The following is a 23,628-nucleotide window of genomic DNA, read 5'->3' on the forward strand; positions in this document are numbered from 1 at the left end:
ATACCACTTGAGAGTTACTCACATAGAAATGTCATATAGAAATGTGTATTACTTCTATGCACATTTCCTTACTGAAGATTTCACTCTTGTTGTCTAATGTCACTTAGAACCCTTCAGTGAAAGACATCATTGAATAACATAGATGATGAATGGTTATCCTCCAGTACGATTACGGCATATCGAGGGAACACTTAGCAAAAGGATGAAGATACATGAGATAAATTTCCCGACTCCGCAATAAAGAGATTGCTCATTCATTGTGTTGGTCAGAAAAGTGAAACATGCAGTAAAAAAAAACTGTGCTGCTCATGACGTTTCACCTTATAAACTATCCCTTTTGACACGTTCGTAATCACTGTAAAGGAACTCCAAAACCAAAAAGCCCATCTCATCTGTCCCTCTTTATGCCTCCGGTCAATGAGAATTGTCCCAACCATACGGAATCGGCATTGAGATATCAAAAGTGCTAAAAGGCCATACAAATGTAAGGAAAGTGCAATGAAAATATTGATAACATGTGGTCCGACTTGTGATTAACTTCTCAACATAAATAACCTGATCAAACATTGTGCAGATAAATTATTAACCAACCACTGGTTAATCCTTACTCCAAAGACAAATATTTTCCAAATGTAGATATGCTTGCAAATGTTTTATTCACAACTTTGTTGAATATAGTGCTTAATTTGAGCCGGGGGTTTCCTTAATTGCCAATACTGGCAATTATGACAGTCTGCCACATGGTGGCGATGTTTGTCTGATTCAGAGATGAGCGGAACAAAAGTTGTTTACTAATTTACTATGCATACTATGCATTAAAAAAGAACAATACCTGCAGCTCAAGCTATTCTTATACCTTTGAGGGACTGGAATAGTCTTACTGTTACACTTCTAGGAGAATGATGGTTAGCAGTTGTGTTGGTACTGTCTTTGGTAGTGGTGGCAGGGGTAATGAGTGGTACAAGCTGCAGTGGCCATCTGACGAGGGCCCTGGCACATTATTTTTTTTACAAATTAAGCACTGGAGGAATATCTAGCAAGCTTAATGGTTTAGATAGAAGTCACATGAATAATGCAAACTGCATTACCTACCGAGCTGCTAAGCTGCGTAATTCAGACTTTAGCTATAGGAAAACAAGATATTTTTATTTTATTTACTCAAAATCATGTGTTTCCCTTTGGTCATTTCACTAATACCATCTTAGTACAAATTGCACTTTCCCGGTACCTTCATGGAAATAGTGCGAACATGTTGCATCACAAAATGTCCTTTCATAGGCCGTTGCAAAATGACCTGTTGAGTGAATATAAAGTAAACTAGGAGTTGTATGCGTAGGAAAGGAGGTATGCAGGCCTACAAGAATAGAAGACCTCCATCCCTGAATTTGCATTACATTTTTTTAAAGCAACCCTTTATACATTGAAGGGAAAGGAACTTAAAAATAAGCTCCCACTGGGAAAAACATCTGGGAGAACCAGACAATGAATGGTTCCCTGTCTACTCCCCCGTTGGCCAGTGATATTATTCCTAATGCCGAAGCTGTCCCATGAGGACTGCATCTCCTTTGCGAAACAGCTACCAATGTAACTTGGGGGGTTAATAATTGACCAGTAGTTTGTGATCTCAAATGCAATCAGAAACCATTGACACATTCCCCTGCAGCTGACAAATAGGAGGGACAACCCTTTTACGCCCCATCTTAATTACAATTCGTAAAGGATTGCAAATGGTCTTTTATGAGTCGAAAAATTCGATACATTGTAAAAATGTGTTTTGCACTCGCATACTTTGAGTTTTTGCAAATTGTACTCTGTGTGGTCACAAAACACCTTTGTATATGAGGAGCTTGGTTCAATGTTATATTGTCCCCACTACACTATTTATGTATGCTAAATGCAAAGTAGTAAACACAGTGCAACATCGGAACACAATATGGTTGATGACAATAAAAGAATCGTTAAATTCATAGTCTGGTTTCAGAAAATAGTTTTACGTAGAAAACAATCAATCATTTAACATCAGTACTCGAGTCCAATAAGTTGCCGATTTGCTGTTCTTCCATTCTGCTGCCACAAACTGCATCAGGGCCCTGGGCGGTCAGTGACTCGGACCAGTCCCTGGGGAAGCACTGCCTGGCCCCGGGAGGCTGCAAACACTTGCCTGCTGCTTTTGTTACTGGGGACCGATCAGCACCGCAGCGAAACTGGCGCCAGTAACAAAACCGCGTCCCAGCCTCCTGGGGAAAATCCCAATGACCCGTCCGGCCCTGAACTACATGCCCTTTCAATGGCACCACAGCTGTTCCTTCCTTTGAGCCCCACTTCTTACCACCTGAGGATCCATGCCTTGAGACGGCCAGCTTTCTTACATGGTCTTAATAATTATACCCATTTTAAGGTATATGCATACCAACGTTCTAATGCAACATCCATGCCGTGCACCCTGTCTGTAGCATCAGTGGTGGCTGACTTATACCGAGGGTGGTAGGGCACCAAATAATAAATAAATAAATACATTAACTTACCTTTCTAACTTGTCACGCAACGACGTCCTCCCACTGGCCTCTCTCTCCTCCTAGAAGCTCTGGATCAGAAAGCTACACTACCCAATCCTGGCACTGCTCTCTCAGCATCAGAACAACACCAGGATTGGATAGAGCAGGTTCTCTCAGCGCTCTTAAGAGCACGGGAGGCCTGTGCTTTCTTTAAACCAGCTGCCTAATACAGATAGATTAGAGAACTTAAAAATGCGCATGTCGGGCTGGCCATCCCAAGACGGCCACCAAAGTGAGACATGTGCATTTCAGCTCGGCAGCACTGGCCCTGCCCAATCCTGATACTTCCGGGACGAGTTACTGGGCCACCAACAGTAACTACAATCAATCTATACAGAAGCAGCGCGTGATTCATCCAAATAATGATAGCGTTCCAAGCAGTGCGCTCATATATTGTGTATTCTTCGTGTATCCAACCAAGAAAATCACAAGGGAGTCTTGATTAATTGGAAAGCCAAATCAGAATGTATTATTCAATCCAATTTTTCAACACAAAGATACATTATCCAATTCATCAGATGTACATCAGTACAACGCGATCAAAATGATTGCGGTACTTTACGACGCAGCCATTACAAAGCAAGTCGTTACAACGACTTGCGTTGGAGGGCGCTGGATTGTGGATTAGTTTAATTTTCTATTCCAACTTCAGCCCACGTAACAGTAGGGAAGGTGTTGGAATAGAAAATCAAACTATTCCTTTACCGAGAACGCCCTCCAGCGCAAGTCGTAGTAACGACTTGCGTTGTAATGGCCGCGTAGTAAAGGACACGCGGTGTAAACACCGCGTCGTAAAGGATATTTCCCAATTCATCCAGCCAACGCATTACATCCTACACAGACATCATCAGGACTTCTAATATCATGATAATCATATGACTTTAAATTCCATGTTGTGCTGTGAAAATGAACCCAAAAGTGAGCACACTGGTGCAGGGTCACCCTCTCGTCCACAAGTTCCAAAGACTAACAAAAAGAGATCAGAACTGGAGTTGAAATAAAATAACAAGATTATTAATCACTCATGAGTGGGACCACATAACACTCACAATTGTTGCAGGAGGAAGTACCCTGAACTCACAGACCATCGTCTTTATATACTCTTTTTCTGCAATGTAAGCAAGTGGACTGAAATGGAAAGAACAAGTTTACAAATAGCGATCAGCAAACAAGGGCAGATGGATAACCACTTGGTCAGCAAATAGGGAGGGGGAGCAGGAATGGTTATGGCAGCAGTAAACAATCAACAGATAACATCTAAGACCAGGTGCACTGGCAGCCACAAATCTCCAGCACGTACATTGCTCAGCCATGTCAGGAGGTCACCTAAAATAGATGGCACAAACAGAGTGAAAAGGCAAACAGCAGAGTGCGAAAGAAATTATGAGGGAAACTAAATGGACACCACAGTCAAAAATGGCTGTAACTTATGCTAAGTAAAATATTACACGTTTCCACTGTGCGCCCATCCTTCTTCCAGTATCAATCTATGTTTATTGCAAACGTCGGTGGGGTGTTCTCCATACCCGGCCAAAGAACCGGAGCTGTAACTGACCATCCCAAAAGCCCTGTTTGGCCGGTTCTAGAGAACACCCCGCCAACATTTGCAACAAACAAAGATTTATACTAGAAGGAGGATGGGCGCACAACAATGGATTATAAGTCATATGATTATCATGATAGAATCCCTGATGATGTCCTTGTAGGACAAAACGTGTTGGCTGGATAGATTGACTAATGTGCTTTTGTGTTGAAAAATTGGATTGAATAATACATTTGGAATTGGCTTTCCAATTAAACAAGAATCCCTTGGGATTTTCTTGGTTGGATACACAGAGAATGGACGAGATATCAGCGCACTGCTTGGAACGCTATCATTATTTGGATGAATCACACACTCCTTTTATTTAGATTGTAAACTTTATTACTATTTTATATTTCATCTCTGGGGCTTGTGGGGCGATGCTCCTCCACTCAAATGGAGGAGCTGTCCCTGTGTAGCATAACTGACAGTCTTCACTTTGTGTCCAAAATGGCATAATGACTAGTTGTGTTAAGCACCCATCTAAATGAGATCCCTAAAGCACTCCTTAAAACTCACCTTTTCCGTCACAACCAGCTCTCACCATGTCATCTTATGTCACACGGTACTGGAATCTGTCGCACAAGCACCCAGCAAAGAGACTTAATCACATGGTGAGTCCTAATGTGAAATGGAACCGTTTACATATGGTTCCGGCTCTTGTACCTAGGCTCTGTACTGTTGTAACCTAGTAAAAAAATCATACCTGCATAATGCACATTCCTAGAAAACGTATGCCACTGTTCAAAGTTCGTTAGGCTTTCTTTGGGTACTTTTTTTCTTAGTGAGTCGCCAAAGCCCTCAGCACCCAAGCAGTGTGGGCAAGGTGCTCACTTGAAAGCTTGATTCCCAGTCCAGAGTTCAGATTCTTTGAAATGGAATTGGTATTTATATAGCACGTAATTGCCCTGACAAGTTGCTGGCGCAATTAGAAATGTTGACACGTTTGGCTGATCTTTCTTCCTTTGCCACACTTCCTTTCCATAGCCGATTGAGTTTGCATTGCTTCTTCCATCCACTGCTTAATACAATCTCGGCCCCCGCAATATACCGTAAAAAAATTGTTGTCCAGATAACTCCATTTTTAATTTGTGTTTTTGGATCATAAGAGAAGTAATGTGTCCAAGTACACAATATGATGTCGGTGGCGGGACTGATCTCTTAAACTCACTGTACCGAAGATCGTCATATATGTGAAAGTCAGAACTCATTTTCCACACACGCACAAGCTATTTTTCTACGTCTCTAATGTCACATTCTTCTTCTGTCTCAGACTCAGCAGTTAAAGCTCCAAGCTTTGTTCCAATTTTGCTCATAGTGCCATCACCCATAAGAATATTTGCTTTGATAAACACACTTGCAAAAATAACAATTGCTGGACAGAATGCTGCACAATGTCAAACATTCACCCCAGTACAAAAATCTGGGCCTAAATCCATCATTTCTTTGCTCCCCATGCCATTCCAGTTCAGACCCAGCTGTATGCAAATCAGTCTTGACACTGTTCCCCATGGGAACAGTCCAGCTCGAACTGCCAGGCCTTCCCTGGACTGGAAACAAGCATCCTGGGACTGGTTTCGGGGCATCACCCCTCATCAGCCAGGTTAGCTCGACTTCAGTGGCCTGGAGAGCGTGAGACCCACATCTGGGCCTTCCCATCCCACTCGGGGTGACAACTTAAAAAAAGAACAATCAATGGACAGAATGCTGCAAAATGTCAAACATTCATCCCAGTACAGAGATCTGGGCCTAACTCCATAACTTTTTTGCTCCCAATGCCATTCAAGTTTCACCCAGCCATATGCAAATCAGCTTTGACCCTGTTCCCTATGGGAACAGTCCAGTCCGAACTGTCAGACCAGGTCTTCCCTGAACTGGAACCAAGCATCCTGGGACCAGTTTCGGGGCATCACCTCATCAGCCTGGCTAGCTTGACTCTAGTGGCATGGAGAGCACAGGACCCACGTCTGGGCATACCCATCCCATTCGCACCTGAATGTTCACATGAGAAACAGAGTCAAGACTGATTTGCATACAGCTGGGTCCAAACTGGGATGGCTGGTGAGCAAAAGAACAATGGATTGTACCCAGATCTTTGTGACTGGGGGTGAATTTTTGCATTGTTCAGCATTCTGTCCATCATTTGTTCCTTTTGCTTTTGATAAGCACACTTGCCATCTCTGGATCAAGTTTCTTGTACAGAATGCGTAGTGGGATTAAGTGTCTTTTCGTGCCTGTTCCATAATGTATCCATAACTCTGACAATCCTTGACTTATGAACATTGCAACAAATCTAAGAAGCACCATAATAACATCTGTGTCATTTGACAGTACAATGACTTAACTGAAACCAATTTGAACAGACCACTCAACATGTGGCACAACATGATTGTCAGCTTCCTCCAATTTGCTGTTAGATTCTTGAACAATATGGCTACCCAAGACTCCACGGACGTAGTATTCTGCATATCCCATCTCCTCGCAAAACACCCCCTTGCCATACCTTGACTATGATACTGGCCACGGAATTCCCAACTCTGATATTTTGCACTACCCCACTTGCCCCAACCACTCACAGTTATCCACATTACTCACTTTAATTAAATCCGACCCTGCACCCTGTTAAGCGACTAGTTTCTTGTTTTCGTATTTCATGATGGGATTTAATGTTCTTCTGGGACTCCAACTGCCAACTGTAAAGCATGTAAGTTCTTCGCTAAGTTTAACAACAGCTGCTATTATTCATTCTTCTCTATGAGCATCTATGCTGTGTTGTTAAACATATTTTTTATTAACAAAATAAAGCTTTCTATGTAATGAGACAATACACATAGCAGTGGGTCAGCGGAGCAGTGATAGTACAGTATACAGCGAATGTCCTACCCTTAGGCCAGTAATAGTCTGAGGCACTTCCAGTGGACCCCCTCCCCCAGTACCCCTACGAACCATACCCCTAAATTAATTAATTAATCCCCCTGAAAGCCATCCATGCCAGCCAGATCTTTTCCCATTTATGTGGGCACCCTCTGCTCTGGTACACCACATGTTCAGCTCACTGACAACAATCTAGGTCCCTTTCCCATCCTTCTATTGATGGAACCACTGCGGCCCCCCACAATCTATCTACATTTCGTTTGGACGCCACTCCAGCCAGTGCTAGCCAAATAGTAGTCCATTTGGCCCTCATTACCTCCCCTGTCACTCCCAGGGTAAACCATCTGGCATCCAAAGAGACCTCAGAGCTCACCACCTCAGACATAACCCACGCAATGGCTTCCCAATACTGCTGTACCAATGGGCACGCCCACAGGATGTAAAAGAACATCCCTGTCTCATTGCAAACCCTCATACACTTGTCTGACCCACTAACCCCGATTCGATGCTCCACGGTTCTGGGGACATAGAAACGATGGAGAATCCAGAGCTGAACCAGGTGAAACAGTGCCCTGACCACTATCTCTCTGGGGCTCTGTAGGGCCTCCGCCCAGTCGTTATCGTCAAGGAGCCCAACATCAGATTACCAGGCCTCACGTAATGGTCCCAACGGACCGGGCGTGTTATTAATTAACTTTTTGTACGTAAGTGAGATGGCCTTGTCCACCATGGGATTGAGTAGGATCCTATCTTCTAGCGGAGAGTACACCGGCAAACACTCCCCCTCAGTTAGATGGCAATGCAAGGCTGTATTGTTGATCTCTTTTTTCAAAGAAAAATCCTAATAAAAACAATAGTTTAAAAAAAACAAGACCAAAATGACAAAAATCCAGTCAGTAGAACCGGAGGTATCCAATTTTAAAGGTTTAAGTAGAAATAGCACCAAGAAGCGGAAAGCGATAACTGTGGATATCTAGTCATGCTATACCAGGACAAAGTTATACGATCAGGCTGACTGCGATGGATGGAGGGCAGGATACAGGGACCAGGTCAGTTCCGCTGAAAAAAGTTACCTTTCCAAAGTCCTACATGCAGAGTTCACAACTTCAGGATTCCACAGGAGGGGCTCAACTGATGCCAACCAGGGATCAAAGACCTGGGGAGGCACCTCATGGAACCAGAAACTCAATCCAGCAGAGGCCAGCAGGGCTCAGGCACTTCCAGTTGCAGGTCTAGGCAGGTCCAGTTGCAGGTCCAGGCAGGGCCAGTTGCAACATGTCAATAGTGCAGTTGCAAGGAGGCCTATGGAGCTTGCTGTGTCCCTTTATTTCAGAACAGGGGGTCAACCAACTCACTCTTGGAGTCACTCTGGTCGTTCTGGGTTCAAGGGTATATTCTCTCCTTCAAACAGCAAGGCAGATTTTAAGCAGCAGAGCAGTCCTCTGAATAACAAGGCATGCCTCAAGCAGCAGGGTAGTCCTCTGATCAAAACTAGGCAGTACTTCTGGGGGGCATCCCCAGGTCCCGGAGTAAACTGAAGAGTGACTATGAGGGTCCTAGTTTTTTATCAGGTGCCAACTTTGAAGTGGAAGAAACTTCTTAAGATTGCCCTCCGCAGATGTTTCTGGAATTTCCTTCCTTCCTGCCCAGGCTCCAAGAGGTCTGGGGGGACAATAGATCAGTGTCCAGTTTCTTGTGAGTGTGCTCGAGGCAGCCTTTGAAATGTAAGCGGGGCAGGGAACAGCTCCGCCCATCCTATCCTGGCACGATGGCCCTCTCCCAGCTCCACCCAGGTCCTGTTGTTTACTGTCTGGGCCCAATTTGCATTACTGATGGGGGAGCATTAAACAGGCCTAGGCAACTAGAAACTCCTAGAAGGACTCAAAAAGCTTTGGGCAGGAAAGTGGCAACTTTCTAAAAGTGGATTTTCCAAAATTACAATCAAAAGTCTGACTTTTGCATTAGAAAGTATTTAAAATTGCGATTCATTTGAGTCAACATGATATTTCTACCTGTTCTCAATCAAATTTTAGCACCTATTAAATGTGATAAAGTAACACAATGTTATCCTATGGGAGGGGTAGGCCTCACAGCAGTGACAACTGAATTTGTGAGTTTTTTACTACCAGGCCATGTAAATCTTAAATTCCCATGTCCTATCCTTTACCAACAATACATCCAGTCCTAGGGGCTGTACAGGGCCTACCATGTGGTGACCTATATGTATTGAAAAGGGAGGTTTAGGCCTGGCAAAGTTTTTTTGCCATGTTCAACTGGCAGTTTAAAACTGCACACAGGCTGTAATGACAGGCGTAAGGCAGGTTTTAAAAGGCAAATTTTAGTGGGTGGCACAATCAGTGCTACTGCCTCTTAGTAGCAGTTAATTTACAGTGCCTGGTTACCCCTGGTACCATACATAAGGCACTTACAAGTAAAGTACTTGTATCAATCAGGTGTAAGTCAAATATACTATGTTTTAATGGAAGAGCACAAACACTTTAGCACTGATTAGAAGTGGTAAAATGCACAGTGTACTAAACGCCAACAAAAAAGGGTTCTGAAAACAGGAGGGGTGAAAGCAAAAGGTTTAGGTGTGACCCTGCAGAGAGAGCCAAGTCCAACAGCAGATGCAGCTCCTGCAGGTAAGTGCTGTGGGGCGGGGCTGGGCAGGAGAGAGTCGACAGATGACAGAATAAGATTTATTTTCCCTATTTGTTCACCTGTCAACTTCTCACCCTTGCCCGCCCCGCTCCACCGTGCTTACCTGCAGGAGGCGCAACTGTCCAACAGCATCTTTGCCATTAGCCATATACAGCGCTCTGCCCAGTTTGTGCTATCCAAATACAACTTCAATACATAAATACATTTATTTTAGTGTTGAAAAAGCTGAGATACAGCCCTTTATGGTCTACTCACACCAAAAAAAGATGAATAATGAGCACCAGCATTCATATCCAGGAGTTGAAGGTAGAGGCCTCAGAAATTCAGCGTGCCAGCAAACCAAATGATCCTAACTCTCCGTGGAGATGCCGAACTTTTGGGAGCAGAGATGATGTGAACTTCTGAAACAGTGCAAAGAAGCGGAGGAATTAACTTCTGCGAATTCTGAGTGTTCTCTGTTAGATTCCATCATCCAAACTGAAAATGACCTGAAACCAAAACAAGGACCAGATAAGCCAAGCCAGTTAAGGTTTCACTGCTGTGCAGAGTGCATTTACATGATCGTTAAGGTGAACCTATAGTCTAAGAGATACTCTGGTCAAATTAGAACAGTAACTCCAAATTACTTACAGATCACAGAGGAACAGTAAATATTTACCTCTCCTGGTAAGTAATGACGCAATAGGATGAGGTATTTCCTGGATGCAGTAAATACCCCCTAACCCAAAAATGCCTCTTGGAAATTGGGGAATAACTTGAGCAAATCAATAAAATGCATGTGTCAGTATTTAACAGGTATTGATTGTCCCCTGCCTCACCCCACAGCTACATTTCAGTAGGTTTGACCTGGTTAAATATACATAAGAAAATATAAGTGAAGTAATGATTGCAAAACTCAGAATTCCAATATTGCAATTAGATGTACTGCCAAACATGCCAGAATTTTACATTCTACTTGAAAACAAGGCCTAAGAAAGAAGGCAAGATTGTGACTTCTCTCAAGAGCTGGTAAGTGTTCGTGGAGCAGCTTCTGACTCCACATTTCTCGCTGGACTCTTGAGCTGGCCTTTATTTAGTTGAGAATACATTCGATAGTACACCAGTCTCTAAATCTGTATTTGTATTTGCTAGTGTATAAGAATTAAAAAGAATTCAATTGACAACTTTAGTTAGATGGGGATGATATTTACCTACACAGAAAGGCTGTAAAAGAAAGACTTGGATGAAGAAAAGGTAGATAAGCTAAAATTAGAAAAATTGAATGCTTATTAGATTGAAAGAGATTAAATAATGACATAGGCACACAAAGTGATGCAGCAATGAAACGTTTTGGAAGCCATTATTAAAAATGCCTATGTGTACACCTGTGCACTGAGCAGAGTCACCTGATTCATAATGCATGTGTAAGGACAAGGAATTCTTTTACTTTTAATTTAACATTTCTATAAATAACCACTAACCCAGCAGGTACCAGTGCTTTGTAAAAGCAACAGCAATTGCCATGCAAAGAATCCATTCTAATGAAGTGATTAATCAATCAATCAATCAATCAGGGATTTATAGAGCACACTACTCACCCAGGGTCTCAAGGCTCGGGGGGGGGGGGGGATTCGGGCAGCTCTGGTCATTCATCATTCAAAAAGTGAGGTATTGGGGCTCTTCCTGAATGCTTGCATTGTGGGGCTTTGTCTGATGCTGAGGGGGAGTTTGTTCCAGGTCTTGGCGGCGATGTAGAAGGACCTGCCTCCTGTTCTGGCTCTGTGGATGTGGAGATTTCGTCCAAGGCCTGGTCAGCGGAGCGGAAGTTTCTCTTGGGAGTGTAGAAGGATAATATTTAGCTGAGGTTTTGGAGTCCGGTGTTGTGGAAGGCTGTGTAGGCATGTGTGAGCAGCTTGAAGATCACTCTTTTTTTAACAGGGAGCCAGTGGAGGTCTTGTAGGTGCTGGGTGATGTGGTCTTGTCATGGAATGCTGAGGACAAGTCTGGGTGCGGCGCTCTGGATGGTCTAAAGTTTGTGAAGTAGCGATTTGTTGATTCCGGCATGTAGGGAGATCCTGTAGTCCAGCATGCTGGTGATGAGTGCGCGGGTGACAGTCTTCCTGGATTTGGGGAGTTCCATTTGAAGGTCTTGCAGAGTATGCGGAGGGTGTTGAAGCATCTGGAGGAAATAGCATTGATCTGTCGGTTCATGGTGAGGGTGGAGGCGAGTATGATGCTGAGGTTGTGGGCGTGGTCCGCGGGAGTAGGGGGAGTGCCAAGGGCAGGGGGACTTCAGGTTTTGTCCAACACGGAAGGAAGGGGTGGATCCGAGGATGAGGACTTCAGCTTTTTCCAAATTGAGCTTCAGGCAGCTGCTGCTCATCCAAGTTGCAACGCCCTTCATTCCTTCCTGGAAATTGAGCCTGGTGATATTGGGTTCCTTGGTGAGGGATAGGGTGAGCTGGGTTTCGTCGGTGTAGGATACTATGCTGAGTCCGTATTTTCTGACGATGGATGCGAGAGGGTCATGTAGATGTTGAAGAGTGTGAGGCTGATGGAGGATCCTTGGGGTACTCTTCATCTGATCTCTGTGGGTTCGGAGAGGAAGGGCGGGAGTCTGATTCTTTGAGTTCAGCTGGCGAGGAAGGAGCGGATCCAGTCTAGGGCAGCTCCCTGTATGCCTGCGTTGTAGAGTCTGGCGGCTAGTGTGCGGCGGGATAGGGTGTCAAAGGCTGCTGAGACGTCTAGTAGGATTAGGGCTGCAGTGTGGCCTTGTTCGAGGAATGTACGGATGTCATCCATGGCAGCTAGGATGGCGTTCTCGGTGCTGGGGTTGCTGCAGAAGCTGGATTGAGGTGTGTCGAGAATGTCGTTGGATTCATTTAAGTTTGTCAGTTGGATGTTGACGATCTTCTCTGTGACTTTGGCGGTGAAGGGTAGGAGGGAGATGGGCCTGTAGTTCTTGAGGTCTTTTGGGTCTGTGGAGGGCTTTTTGAGGAGGGGTTTGGCTTCTGCGTGTTTTCAGTCATTGAGGAACGTGCCAGTTTCAAGAGTGTCATTGATTGTCCATAGTAGTTCTGGTGCAATGGCAGAGGTGGGCCTGTGGAAGATGTGTGGCAGGCAGAGGTCGTTGGGTACTCCGGAGTGTATGCTCCTCATGGTCTTTGCAGTGTCTTCTGTGGTGACAGGGGACCAGGCGAGGATTGTCAGCTGAGTGGAGTTGTTGGTGGAAGGTGTAGGGTCGGTGCCTTGGTTCTATTAATTGAAGTTGTCGTAGTGAGTCCTGATCTTGTGGTGGAAGAAGGAGCTGAGTTTGTTGCAGAGGTCCTAACTAAGAGAGAGGGACTTCAGAGGTTGCACTGGGGGTCTGGTGAATTATTGTATGATGTTGAAGAGTTCCTTGGAGTTGCGGAGTTGGACAGGATTCTGTCCTATATGACGTTCCTCTTCATAGATCTGATGAGTTGGTGGTGTGCTGTAATGGCGGTCCTGTAGGCAGGGATTGCTTCCAGGGTTTTGCTCTTCCTCCACACTTTCTGTAGTCGTCGGCACACGTGTTTGGGTTCTCAGAAGTCCGTGGAGAACTAGGTGGCTTTCATGATGTATTGCCTGTTAGAGTTCTGGAGGGGTGCGAGCGTGTCAGTGATGCATTTGTAGAGTTCTTTGGCTGCAGAGTTGTCGTCCGTCGTGGTGGGTTGAGGAATGTGGCTGAGGGCGGAGGTGAGGTAATCTTCAGTGACGTTGGTCCAGTTTCTGCTTGGGGGCATGGCATTGGTTTGTGTGCAGTAGGTTTCAAGAAGGAGAAGTGAACACAGCGGTGGCCCGTCCGGAGGGGTTGCGTGGTGTGACTGAAGCGAATGTTGATTCCTCAGGTGAAGATGGAGTAGAGTGTGTGTCCCTCCTTGTGGGTGGGGGTGGTAACGAGTTGCTTCAGGCTGTGATTGGCGAGGTTGTCTAGGAGAGCAGTGGAGCTGGGGTCGCTGAGGGTGTCAAGGTGGAAATTCAGGTTTCCAAGCAGTGTGTAGTACATAGAGGCAGGGCGTGGGGTGCGATGTAGTCTGAGATGGTGTTAGTGAATGGGGTGTGGGGTCCGGGAGATCTGTAGGTGAGAGTTCCACATAGAGTTGTTCTGGGTCTGGAAGTGGATGTGTTCCATAGGGGATGAGTAGTCCTTCAAGATGGCGGTTGTCAGTCAGAGAGAGCTTTTGTGAATGATGGCAAGACCTCCTCTAGGGTGGTTGGGGCGGTCTTTCCTCTAGATCTTGTACTTGTTGGGGATGGCTGTTGCGATGCTGGGTGCAGAGCTGGCATTGGTCCAGGTTTCTGTTAGGAAGGCGATGTCGGGTGAGAGGGTGTTTTGAGGAGGTCCCAGATTTCTACTGTGTGTCTGTGCAGGGAGAGTATGTTGAGAAGGATGCAGCTCAGGGTTTGTGTGTGCTGGCATCCGGTGAGTTGGCAATAGCTGTTGTGGTCTGGGTCTGGAGGAGGGTGAAAGTGTGGCAGCAGGAGAATGGGCCTTGGGTGATTCTCGGCGCCAAGAGCGGTCAGTTGTTGCATCCAGGGTTGAGTGCGCGGAGGGTTGCTGAGTAGTAGGGGCAGGGTCCCTGGCACTGGTCGCGGTCACGTACAGGCGCCAACGGCTTGCCTTTGGCGTGCCAGGGGCGCAGCCACCATGAAGTAGGGGGAGGGGAAGAAGAGCAGCTGGGAGCCAGGAGCGGGAACATGCAGGGGGTAGGGGCCACGGGGCAGCAGTGGCAGGAAAGGGCGAGAAAAGGGAACAGGGAAACAAAAAGGAAAACAGTGAAGGCAGCAATAGAAAACCCCATACAGACAGACAAAAGGCACAAACAGAAAGGCACAAATAGACAAAAAAAGAAAAGGCACAAATAGACAAAAAACAGAGAAAAACAAACAAATAGCAGAAGGCTGGCGGAGCGGAACAGCAGAAGAGCATGGCTCTCCCGCCGGACCACCAGATATGAGGCGCAGGCAGAAGCCTGCGGATGGAGGACGGCCTCGAACACCTGCCTGGAAGATTAGGAAAAATCTCTCTCCTTAGATATACACTGTCCTCTTTTTTCGTAAATATGATTTCAGCCTTGAATGCAATTTAGCTTGGGCACACTCCATAACGGAGTAACCATTGCACTTTACAAGCTGACATAATAATAATAATAACCAGAGAGATGAAGGGGGTAAAGGGGCAGCAACGGAGCTGCGTGAGGGGAGAGCAGTCTCCCTTACCAGGAGGTCAGAGGTCCTGCTCAACCGGTCAAGCGGCGGCCATTAACTAGGGGTAGGGGATGGAGAGCAGCTGGGAGGTGGGAGGGGCCACGGGGGCAGAATCGGTGGGAAAGGAAGATAAAAGGCAACAGGGAAACAAAATGGAAAACAGTGAAGGTAGCAACAGAAAAAAGGTACAGACAGACAAAAGGCACAAATAGACAAAAACAGAAAGGCACAAATAGACAGACAGAAAAACAAACAGAAGCAACAGAAGGCTGGCAGAGCAGACCAGCAGAAGAGAAAGGCTCTCCCACTGGACCACCAGGGATGAGGTGCAGGCAGGAGCCTGGGGTGGAGGAGGGCCTCGAACACCTACCGCAACCAGAGAGGTGCAAGGAGCAGAGGCGCAACGATGGAGTTGTACGAGGGGAGTAAGTGTTTTCAACACTTAAGAAAGAGCTTGAGCTCATTTCTACACAGATTAAGCACAGAGCACCAATATTGCAATTATGACAAAATATGTAAGGTGGTAAGAAAAGGGAGGGGATGCATTAGAACGAAGTAAAAAAAAGACAGCTGTGACTGGCACGGAGAGCGAGAAACAATAGCAAGCGTAACTGATGCAGTAGACATAAGAGGAAAGAAGCACAGGTGAAAGAGAGAGTTAAGGAGAAAAGCTGTAGAAATTGCATATAAACATTGGTCAGCAGTGGTCACGAATATCTGAGAAACAATTAAGTGAATATTAATCAAGGTACTGATTAAATAGATGTGTTTTGACCTTTCTTCAGAATAGCAAGGAACGCTGTACATTCCAGGTTGGTTAGGAGGGAGCTCCAAAGGCTGGCTGCTTCACCCGATGAGGCTTGATTTCTGATTTCTGAAGATTTTAATTTTCAGACTCTGGTTGTAAAGGCTTCTTAGATTTTTATTGGCACCGAATAACTGTAGTGAGGTGCAGGGACATTTAGGTTGCAGTATGAGCACTCCTTTTAAGATATTGCAGACCATCCTGAAATTTATTCTGGCTTCAAGGAGGTACCAATGCAGCTCTCTTACTCTGAATTTTCAACTTGAAAATGGCACATAACTCTCACAATTGTTATTTAAGACAACACATTCTGCATGCTTCCCCTCTTTTCCAGGCCTTCTCACCTATAATTTTCGGAAGGTTTGTCTGTTGGAATATGTCAGGGGAGGGGTAACTGTGAGGCTGTGATAATGATCACAAAACTCATATTTCCAATCCCTGTTCTAACTCCTCTTTGCACAGAGATCAGAATTTAGCCCTGTATTTGTAATCTGGATATTTGTAAAGAAACAAAATGTTCTAACATAAATCCAGTAGTGGTGGAGCCATGCCAGATATTCAAGATAATGATAGAGAGCGAAGGAAGTTAAGTGGTTCTAATTTGCACAGTATTTACAGTGAACATCTCGCATAGCTCTGACCTTCCTGGGCCAACTTTGGCCGCCCTAGGTGGTAAAGGATGCGTCTAGACTGCAACAAGTAAGGGGCACCAGAGTTCAAAGATAGAACCGTTAGGTAGTTATTGCCGAGCAGTGCACATTCCACGAGTGAGACTAGAAGGAACTAGCGCCACCCCTCCCCAGCAATATTTTATGACCCCTCTGTCATAGCGCAAGCCTGCAATGCCTGGATTGTATCTGAAAGGAAAGGACTGACCACATCTCGGGCAAGAGAGCTAGAGTGAGTGCTAAAAAATCATAATTTGCTATATAAGCTTTGACTGTCGGGTACATACCTCTGCTGGGGCTTGCACAGCAACTCGATCTGCAAGGGATCTCCCTTAGTGACTACGGAAGTGCTTTCCACACACATTTTCACCTCCCATCATGGGAAGATGAAAGCTGGAGTATTGAAAGGTTACCAGATGACACATTTCACCAAGGACGCAATGCGGCGTCTTTCGCTTGTTTATTGATATTACAATTTTATGTATGTTACTTCAATTTTCTACATTGAAATGAATGAGGGCTAATGTGTTGGGTTAATAAAACAAGCATTGGCAAATCTAATAGGGCTCACCTACGGGAGAGCTATTGGCTTTGCCAATATATTTTTGAGCTATGTTGTACAGAAGCACAGCTGCTGTACAACACGGCTAAAAACTTTGATGAAGCCAATAGCTGTCAAGTAGATTAGACCTATTGGCTTTGTCTATGCTTTTATTTTATTGCTAGTCGGAGGGAGGGAAAGGGCAAAGCAACATGGACGGCAGGCTGGAAGAGTGGGGCAAAGCAACATGGACGACGGGCAAGGAGATTTGAGGCAAAGCAAAACGACACAGTGAGGCTGGGAGGAAGAAGAAGTAATGCAGGCAAGCAACGATGCGGGTTAGGAGGGCACTAGCACTGGACAGGTGTGAGACGTCCTGTAAACACAAGCACTCTTATGGTGTGATGCAACTAAAATAAACAGTAACTCTGAAAATGTGAGCAGTGAAAGGACACTGGGGAATGATGGAATACTCTTGCCATGTTCCATGAACAGGTCAAACACACAAACAAGAAGTGAAGCTGGCACACACTGACTAAAGAGAAGCAAGGAAATGAGAGTGATGATGAAGCTAACCAATGGTAAGCAAAGGGCGGGCTCTAGGCCATCTGGAAGTAAACAAAATATCTTGTGAGAGATAACATCTACATTCTCTCAGGCAAGACCTAAATAAGCTGGACTTGTCAACAGTCTCAATCTGAGATAGTGAGCAAATGGCCTGCTGGCAGGTTTTGAACTTTGTTTGCCTCTTGACTTCAGTCGTCCTAACCACACACGGTACAAAGCTATGATTTTCTTTCTTTTACAGAGTTTTATATAGCGCAAACTTGACCTGAAGGTATCGGGTATCAGAGCGCTTTACAAGAGCACCAGTTGCGCTATACGAGGACACATGATATGATACCTAAGCCCCATTCAGCATAGTTGCTTTCATTGTAGGTTGCTAGCAATATTGATACAGGACTTCCTAGGTCCTTATAAAGTCTCAACACTGGTTTAGACACAAAATAAAACTTCATTTTACCTGCAGTTGTTATTTACATAGACAATTGGTTTTCCTGAACGCATCATTACCAGAGCTGAATGTTCCCACTGTCTCCTGAAAAGTTCAAATCCCCTTGCTGAAGGAAGCAGAAGGTAGGTTCTGTCAGGTGAGCTCTCTGCATAGCCACCTCCCACTCCTCAATCAGCTGATCTAATTGATAGGTAATGACCCAACTTTTCAAGTGTACTGCATCCAAAGCTCTGCCGCTCCTTCCTAGTCAAAACTTTGACTTAGAGATGTTGCTCAGGGTTTACTGGGAGTCAATCTTGGCTGGAGCTGGAGAAAAAGTGGAACCTTCAGTACAAATTCCCTACAATATCATAGTCAACAACTTTACTCCACCTCCCAGCCTAAGGCCCAGCATTCATCCTTGACTCAGATGTGACAGAAGACATTCAGGAGTGATCAGGGATCAGTTTTTATCGCCACTCCTTCCTTCTAAAATTCCTGCTCACTTCTGTCTCATTGGAACACGAATTACTAAGAGAACAATACACTGACTAATCATTAACATAAGCACCATCACCCTCAATTTGAGGTAGGACAGATAGCCCATGAAAAACCCTGGATGTGACCTCCCCAACTGCCCTGATGAACTCCAAGGGCTATATTGTCAACACACATGCACCTATCACGACCATCGGCATCACCCACAAATACATCCACCTACAACATTTCAAATACCTCAGCAAACAAGCAAAGCACTAATTTCAAGGATGCTCCATCAAAAGTCAAATATTGAGTCAGAGTATCAATAGCTTGCTGGATCTTTAAATGTGGATGTTACTTCGGCATTCACAGTCCCAAGCTTTGGACCTCTCATCCTACTGAGATCCACACTGCAGAAAACTGCACGACTTTCAGAAAGAAACTGAAAGCACAGTTTTAATGCATCTTATACCATCACCTCCTCAGGAGGTCAGATGATTCAGTCTGTGTGTTTATACTGCGCATATTTTGGTGTTAAGCCGTACTACATCAACCTCTGTCTTTTAGTGGGCGAGTTTTATTTTAACCCCTTCCATGCGGCCGCAATTCCCCTGGTGTGCTGTAAACAACACGAACAGGGGCGGGCCGTGACGAACCCCAGCCGTCATCAGCACACGAGCACCGTAGTGCATGACGGCTGGGGTTCGTCATCAGCATGGAAGGGGTTAAAGACCTAGCAACTCGGACAATGTTATGGACTTTCCATCTTTGTCTTTCATTCGAATGTATTTGAATAGGAGCAGCCACTGTTTTTCACTCAAAGCATCACCCTTTTATACTTTCTAATGCCGGGCAGGATAGTTTTGTGCAAAAAGAAAGTGGTGCGGTGTTGCAGGGGGGCTTTTTTGGAGTTCCATTCACAAGAAAGTGCTGCTACAGGCACAGCACATCCCTTACACACTCTTCAAATTGTATCGGGTATCAGAAAATAAACGTCATTATTGTGGTTCCTGAGCTGGTGTTTATTTAAACTGGGTCTTGGATCCAGAGCACTAGCTCTGATAAAATCAGGGGATCTGAGCCAATTATTGCATCAAGCTTAAAACTTCTCCAGCTCCGAAGCCAAGAAATACAAGTTTCGCTTTGGGCCGAGATCAGCTGTTCCCCCAATACATTCTTCTGGCGCGGACACAGAAAGCCGGCTGCACTGCCTCTGAGACACAAAACAGAAGGCAGAACATGAATGGAACAAGGATTGGTAAATAGAAGAAACACAGCACTTCGGCAGCAAAAGCAGTGTTTAATTTGTAAAACAAATAAATAAGTGCAGGAGGCTAAAGATTTCCTTAGAAATCCACCACCGGCAATGTCTCACCTGACAAATACCAAGGCTGCCTGGTTTTAATTCCACCTCAAGCCTATTTCCTCCACCATCCAATACTTCCTCTCTCTTTATTTCAGTTTTCCAGGTTTTCATTCCTGCCTTCTCCCTTTGTCATTGTTTTCCTATCTTTCTCTTTCCTCCTACTTATCTCTTTTTTGCATTTTTCTCTCCTACCACTGAAAGAAAATCAGATGATGAGAAATAGATGTCAGTCCTCAAAAGTGAGAGCCAGTGCGCATCACCTGTAAGCACCAGGAAAAATTAAGCCAAAGACATAACCAGATGGAGAAATTTCACTGAGTATATTACCAAGTAAGCACGCATGTGTGCCAAACAGATACTTTTTCATGCTAATTAGAAGAAAACTAGAGTGTGGAGTGTCTCCTTTCAAGTTCATCAGCTCTGCACAGTTCTTGCTGCTTATGAATTTTCTCTTTGTATATGACACACTTTGACTGGAGGGGCTGCATGTGCTTTCTCTTAATAACCGTCCTATTATTATTAGACAGTGTAGAAAGATTCCGGCAAAACGAGGGGGAAAAATTACAAAAAAGAGAGCTGCTAGTTCCCGTCCTAAAACTAATATGGTTGATAACCCCGCGACAGGTGTTAGTAATTTGGAGGGTAATAGTGAAGGTGGGCTTAGTTTAACTTCTAACCACTATGAGAATTTGATCAGCACACTACTAAGCAAGATGGAGGAGAAAATTACTGAACTGGTTAATCCTCTATTAACTAGATTAGATGCTGTAGCCGCTGAGGTAGAAAGGCTGGGAGGATTGCTGGCGGCACACCTGGCTCCTGCCATAGCCCCGAAAGCAAATGTACCAAATACTAATTCCAACAAAGCTGAGAAGGGAAAGACAGATAGGACAGTGAGTGTGCAGCAGCGGTGTCCCAAAGGCCCGGCAGAAACCAGGGCCGTTAATAATTTGTCACCAGCAACCCAGACACAAAAATAAGCACCAGCTATTATGAGTAGTGGACCAGGGTCAATTCAGAGAAAAAGACCTAGGAATGTAAACCTCCCGCCTGACTGTGTGCCCTATGTGGTGGTGCTGACAAATGTCCCATGGTTTGAAGAACATTCTGCTTTGCCACTTGGGGAGTCTCAAGACTCATTGAAAAATAGAACAGTGGCCTGGTTAAACAAAAATTGTGGTTTTCCAACTCACTTTTATGACCAAATTATTTCAACAGAAAGGATTAACTGGGTTGGCCCCTCAAGGAAATCAACAACTGGGGATTGTGTGGTTATTCATTTTAAACATCCACAACATGTTGCTACAGAACTATTGCGTGCATCTTCACTAGTATATAGCCCAAATAGCGTCTGTGTGCGTCCACTGAGATATTTCTATGCGCCCGGGCCAACTACCCCCAAAGACTTTCAAAGTTTCAGGCTAATGTCCCAAACTCGATCACACATACCGGCAGCACCATACATGTATAATACTGCTAGCTATGGGGTAAACAGTTGGCAGCTGCCTGTACAGAATAATAATGCTGCCAATCAGATTGGGAGAGGGTTTAATGTGGCCACACAGAATAGATTTGAGTTGTTTTCGGGCCTGGATGCCTGTGATTGACTTGAGGAGCATGAGGGTCAAAGTACAACACGAAACCCTGTAGATCAGCCAACAGAGGCAAAACAGCCCACAATACACAAAAATAATGTTCTTTTTTGGAATATTGCTGGTTTGGCCACTAAACGGCAAGATGAGAATTGGGTCAAATATATTAAATGTTTCCAGATTATATGTTTACAAGAGACTTGGTCAGTAGAGTGTGACCTTTTTATTGAAGGATACAAGTCATACTTTGTACCTGCTAGAGCAGTAAGCAGGGGTAGGCCAATGGGGGGGCTGGTCACGTTTATTTCTGTAGCTATGACATGTACAATACAAAGAAGGGCATCAAGTAACCCCAGTATTTTAAGTTTAGTCTTAGCAAAAGATAATTGTATGGTTGGTTTGATTAATTTTTATAATTCTATCAATATTTGCACAGCTCCAAACAATCTAAAAACCTTAAATGACTATGTAAGCTCTTCTATGAAGGACTGCTCACATAACCTAATGATCATGGGTGAGTTTAATGATCACCCCTGTGGGGACCCTCTAATGAAAACTCTTCAGGAAATGCATTGTGCCAGAAATGAGGGCCTGCATTTGGAACATACACTGGAGGCGGATTCTTTTAATGATTTGCTAAACGACCATGATCTATAAACCATGGCACTGTGTGACCCCTTGAGGCGTTTTGACATTCCGACTTTCATAGGGCATGGGAAAGGGACATTTATAGATTATATGTTAGTTACATTGCCCATGCTGGTCTTTACAGATTCATTTACCATTGAAAATAATGAATTCAGTGATCACAACCCTTTGACTATCCACCTTAGGGGTCCTTGGGTGGTTAATACAAGTCACAGTCAGTCCATGGGCAGGGTAAAGACAACGGATGGAAGACGCCACCTAAAATAGGCTATGTGCACTCCTGACCTTATATATAAAAGTATCAAAGATACCTGTAGTGATGAAATTAACAGCTGCACTCAGGTTGACTCTAACCCTATGCAGGTACTGTCTGCATTTCAATGTCTAACAGACAAAGTCTCTATTTTAATGACAGAGCCAGCTAAGAAATCTGGGAAAGAGGGACCACGCTGGTTTAATCAGGAATGCTCTAAAGCTGCACGCAACCTGAGATCTGCCTTGGCAGCAAACCCACGAAACAAGGAGACAGTCAAAGGGTGTCGTAAAGAGTTCAAACTAGCTACTGCCCTTCGCAAAGAATCTTTGAGGAACGAGGCGTGGAATGAGATCTTGGATCCACAAACCCTGAAAAATAGTTCCAGATTCTAAGCGGCAGTCAAGAAACCATTTCTGGTGCAAGATCCAGGAGATGGTTTAGAAAGTGTCATAACTAAGGAGGAGTGGGTTGCACACTTTAAGCAACTATATGGAGGATTGGTGGACAATACTATGTATATTGACCCCGATAATGGGACAACACCCTTTAGAGTAAATAGAGGTGAGGTAATGGAAGGGATAGAGGGGCTTACAGCCGGCAAAGCACCAGGACCGGATGGGATACCCCCAGACCTCTTTAAGTCTGACCCCAAGTTCTGGGCACCGATTGTTGAGGCTGTTATTAATGCAGCCGCCAGAGTCGGGTGCCCATTTTCCTGAGGGGTTTCCACCATTGTCCTGATTTTTAAAAAAGGGGACAGGGATAGCCCACTCTGTTACAGACCTATCTCCCTAATTAATTCCATGGTTAAAATAGTGGGGAGAACAGTACTGCAGAGACCTTCTGACTGGGTGACGGACAATAACATCATGTCTATCTCCCAGTATGGCTTCTGCAGTGGCCGATCAACCATAACACAATGTATAAACCTTTTCTCAATACTCAGTAAATACTGTATTGCCCAAAAAGGCACTGTCCACCTAGCCTTCATGGACCTATCCTCAGCCTTCGACTGTGTGAACAGGGGAAGGCTCTGGGGGCCCATGAGGGAGAAGGGAGTGGACAGTGGGATTGTCAATTTTCTAGTAGACCTACATAGTAATACAAATGCGAATGTTAGGTACTCCCAAGAGTTGAGCATAACTGAGAATTTTAGAACTGGGAAGGGTGTGCGTCAAGGTTGTATATTAGCCCCTTTCCTTTTTAACTTTTATATAAACGATCTTGATAGCGTTTTGCAGGAGGTGAAAGCCGACTGTCCGAGGGTGGGGAGAAGGAGTATCCCCGTTCTTTTATACGCAGATGATGCGGTTTTAATATCTAGAACTGAAAAAGGCCTTCAATTGTTACTCAATGCTTTTAAACAGTTTATGGAAGAAAGAGATTTGCTGGTTA

General features: G+C 44.7%; 1 protein-coding gene across 5 annotated transcripts in view; it reads right to left on the bottom strand.

The window, feature by feature from the left end:
- Positions 1-23,628, bottom strand: part of CHST3 (carbohydrate sulfotransferase 3) — a 277,639-nt gene that overhangs the window by 64,790 nt on the left and 189,221 nt on the right. For 2 of the 5 annotated variants that reach the window (XM_086922121.1, XM_086922122.1), the window contains exon 2: positions 9,928-10,160. The exons of 2 other annotated variants lie outside the window; for them this stretch is intronic. The gene's annotated coding sequence lies outside the window, so the exon portion shown is untranslated. The remainder of the gene's footprint in view (positions 1-9,927; positions 10,161-23,628) is intronic. One more of the 5 variants, XM_086922123.1, reaches the window with a different exon arrangement.

The sequence above is a fragment of the Lissotriton vulgaris genome, chromosome 5 (assembly GCF_964263255.1).
Source record: "Lissotriton vulgaris chromosome 5, aLisVul1.2, whole genome shotgun sequence".
Lineage (NCBI taxonomy): Eukaryota > Metazoa > Chordata > Amphibia > Caudata > Salamandridae > Lissotriton > Lissotriton vulgaris.